Source organism: Oryx dammah, unplaced genomic scaffold (genome assembly GCF_014754425.2).
Source record: "Oryx dammah isolate SB20612 unplaced genomic scaffold, SCBI_Odam_1.1 HiC_scaffold_11, whole genome shotgun sequence".
NCBI classification, from domain to species: domain Eukaryota; kingdom Metazoa; phylum Chordata; class Mammalia; order Artiodactyla; family Bovidae; genus Oryx; species Oryx dammah.
In genome coordinates, this window is record NW_024070195.1 from 15,522,284 (window position 1) to 15,526,897 (window position 4,614).

Consider the following 4,614-nt stretch of genomic DNA (forward strand, 5'->3'; position numbering starts at 1 on the left):
GAAAGGTAGTTACAAAACAATATGTCAGTCACTCAGTCATGTCTGACTCCATGGATTGTAGCCGGCCAGGCTCATCTGTCCATGGAATTCTCCAGGCAAGAATACTATAGTGGGCAGCCACTCCCTTCTCCAGGGGATCTTCCTGACCCAGACATCGAACTGGGATCTCTTGCATTGCAGGTAGATTCTTTACCATCTGAGCCACCAGGGAAGCCCAGTTATAAAACAACTGCATGCTATTTGATTCATACAGCTTTAACAGAGGATTCCCAACACCATTTCTTGTACCTTGGGACACTTTGAAGTTATTCTTTTTTTTTTTCTCCCCCTTGGTTCTGTTTAATGCTAAGCCATAACTCTTTTGAATAACGTTGTTTGGTACAATATACTAAAGTGCAGGCTCTAAGTGTAGGTTAGAGTTCAGTACAAAATTTGGGGTTTTTTTCCTGTGTTATGTAGAGTAAGGGTTTTCCGCCTTTAAAAGTTGATTGGAAATGCAGCCCACTTTGGGAAAACATGTAGCCATGCAAGTTTCTTGCTGATTAATGGAGGGCTCTATTCTAGCACCTAGATGTGCTTGGAGAATTCTCCCCAAGTATCACTGGCTTCTTATCCCATTTATTCTAATAACACGTCTAGCTGTATTTCTCTCTCCCTCTGCCTCCTTTCTCATTTCAGAAATGGAAGCTAAAAGAGATCAAAGTGAAAGTGTTAGTCACTCAGTCATGTCTGACTCTTTGTGATGCTATGGACTGCAGCCCACCAGGCTCCTCTGTCCACAGAATCCTCCAGGCAAGGATACTGGAGTGGGTAGCCATGCCCTTCTCCAGGGCATCTTCCTGACCCAGGGATCAAATCTGGGTCTCCCACGTTGCAGACGGATTCTCTACCATCTGAGCCACGAGATAAAAGTAAACAAGTGCATGGCTGTGGCACTGGGGAGAAGTCTTTGAGCTAGGAGACAGAAGACACAGGGCAAATCGCTCACCTTCTCCATCTCCAGCCGACTAATTTTAAGCTGAGAATGAGTACATTTTGTGAGCAACACCTACAAATGCGTAGTGCATGTGAATGTGTTTCAAAAAATTGGAAGTACTATTTTAAAATACAGGCACTAATATAACAGTATTCTTTAAATTTTTCAGTAAATCCTAGTAATGGAACTTGATCTAGTTATATACCACTGCTCACTCTCCACCCCCTCACTGTTCCTAGACCCTGCCTCTCATTCTGTCCTATCTTTGTCAATTTCTTGTTCTAATCACGCTTTGGTCAAGCACAAGAAACTGCACACACACACAAAAAGAAGCCAAGTCTTGTAGGAAACTTGTTCTTTGTCTCTTAACAGGAAATTAATTACTGTTGCACTTCTACCTTTAGGCAATTTTAGGAGTTTTTCCTTGAAGGATATTGCTTGCTACAATCCACTGGATGCAGAAATAGTCTAAGAATTGAAACTGCTAAGAATTAGAACTTTTGAACACCACCAGTGTTGCTGATATAGTCTAGATGGTGAAGCTTAGCAACATATTATACTTGCAATAGAAACCTAAAGTTTTCCATGCCTTTTTGACATTATTTGCAAAGCATTTTGCCAAAGGGATTTATGTCTCTTCTATTCTCAGAGGCTGGGGTGCTGGACAATGCCGGTCCCAGGGTACATGCAGCCAATACGGTTTCTTTTCTCAGACCCTTCATGTCACAAATGCTTATTCCACTGGTAATTCAAAATGAATCTAGCCAGTTTTCATTTACTGTATCACTCAACATACCACCGTTTCCACAGTAAAATAATATTATAACCATCAAAATTATTTCCTAAGTATAAAAGAGCTGAAGTAGTTAGCCTTATTATGTTAAAAATAATATAACAAGAAAACCAATAACGAGTCAATAAATCATGCAGAGTTGAGGTTCACAGTTTCAAAGTGAATTAAAAGTCATCCTGATTTAGTAGGAGAACACATTTGTGAAAACTAGACTTCATAACAGACTTATGAATGCTTTCTGGATGCAAATCAGATAAATGAGCAGCCCTTAACATACAAGCACCCAATAAGCAACCTGGACTTCTAAAGCCAATTGTATTTGCAAAGGCGGATGATATTCAATATAGTTGGAAAATGAGGAAGGTGTGACTGGGAGGCAAAAAGTAGAGACAGCATATGACGTTAAATATTCTTTTAAGAATGATGGTTAACAAGGACTCGTTAGAAACAATAGTTTAAAAGGTACATATTTCTACACATGAGGTTTGGGGGGTATTTATTTAGGATAGAAACTTTTAAAATAAAGTTACTGGCTGTGGAAAAATTATTAGCAAAAATGATCCATTGAGATATGGAAGATAGTAGGGTTGATTGATGGGAGTTCCAGAGAGACACGGGATGGGACCAAGAGCATCCTTGGAGAGGCCCAAGCACTGCAACCAAGAGTAGCCCCAGCTCACCACAACTAGAGAGAGCCCATGCTCAGCAACAAAGACCAAGTGCAGGGAAAAATAAAAATAAACTTTACAGAAACATTGAAAACATGTTCTGATCAGAAAAGACAGACTATTATCTCCCTAGACATAAATACTGTGATACTATTAATGTAGTCCATGATTGATTAACTTCTTTAGATAGTAGATCACTTTTCCTTAGGAAATAGTATAATACAGAAGTAATTTACAGGGTTTCCCAGGTGGTGCTATTGGTAAAGAATCTGCCTGCGATGCAGGAGATGTGGGTTGGATCCCTGGGTCGGGACGATCCCCTGGAGGAGGGCATTGCAACCCACTCCAATATTCTTGTCCGGAGAATCCCACAGACAGAGGAGCCTGGTGGGCTACAGTCCACAGGGTCACAAAAGAGTTGGACACAACTGAATCAACTTAGCATGCAGGCATACACATACACACACATATATACATACACATATAAATATTGTTCTTACATTACTATCTTACTTTGTAAAAAATGACGTCAATAGGTAATTGTTTCACCTGTGCTAGTCTTATCTCCATTATAAGAACACATGGATTATGTCTTATTTCCTTTATATTTGACACAGTGTCTACCCCTCTCCTGGATCAGTAATATGCATTCAGTATAGATTTGTCAAACTAAAGGGGTCTTGCAAAGATCAACTCCTCATGGGCTCAGATGCCCTGTTCCACCGCAGGCTCTCAGCAAGTCCGGGAGCCCATGCTCACTCTCAGATTCTTAGCCAGTGTTCACTGCAATGTACCACCCCTTCTGAATAATTTATACAAAACTTCCTTTGGTCTTATACTATCTTTCTTCAAGATCTCATTTTACTGTACCCAGAATTATATTATTAACCTTTAAAATATGCTTGAGCATTCAGGAGGCATTAAAGAAAACTTTTGTTTTCCAGGTGAACATACTTTAAGCTCTGAGACATGAGGATGCTGTCCACAGTCACAGCGAACCAGTTGCAGTAAGGAAAGAACATTTAAACCCTTTTGCATCTATAGGGGCCATGGTGCCAAAAAGGAAACAGACTGATAAAGAGTCTCCATTTGGACTTGATCGCTTTTTCCTCACCCCCATTGTTGAGATCTCTATAAAAATAGCTTTTCCCCAGTGATGACTGTCATTCTTTCTAAATGGAAAACAACTTGTAAACTTTTACCTCCCTGAAGTGGGACAATATTGGCACAAACATTTCCTTGATATTTAATAACTCCCTCCAACTGCTGCAGCTGCTCCAAGACAGACATAGGCAGAGATTAGATAGGGTATTTGCACCTGGCCGGCCATAAACTGTTTCTTAGTTGCAGATGAAGGTTACCAGGCCCCATTCCCTTCTGTCCTCAGACCCAGGAGGTGGAAACATGAAAGAGAGCTGCAGTTATTTATAAACAGTAAAAACTTCAGGGGAGTGTATCAAATGAATGGTCTGATTTGCCTACTCAGAGTAGAAGCGGAGGTTTTTCCAGGCAGTTGACAACTCTGGTGCTTAGAAATGCCTCCTCCTGGCCTAGTCCTTTCTCTCCCAATGTTAGACTATAGGTTTTGTTTCTAGCGGAGGGTAGGTGTGAACTCAACATGGATTATGTGCTCCATCTGTGAGTTCTCAGTTCTGTCCTTCGACAAGTAGGATGTTTTGTCTTTGCAACCTGGCCTTGGTACATCTGCCTCCCGCTGGCCTCTGCACCCACCACTCTGGTTTTCTAGACCCAGCATCTTGATCGAGGGTTGGGAGAAATGGAGCTCAGCTTGGAGAAGGGGGCGGAGCTGGGTACCTTTTGTGGAGTGTTCTCCTTAATTTGATTCAATGGATCCTGGCTGGCAGGAAGCACAATAAAAATGAGTTTATAGACTCTTGCCTGGAAAATCCCATGGATGGAGGAGCCTGGTGGGCTGCAGTCCATGGGGTCGCTGAGGGTCGGATGCGACTGAGCGACTTCACTTTCGCTTTTCGCTTCTGTGCATTGGAGAGGGAAATGGCGACCCACTCCAGTGTTCTTGCCTGGAGAATCCCAGGGACGGGGGAGCCTGGAGGGCTGCCGTCTGTGGGGTCGCACAGAGTTGGACACAACTGGGGTGACTTAGCAGCAGCAGCAGCATAGACCTCTGAGGCCAGCTGTCATCTACTTAGCCACAG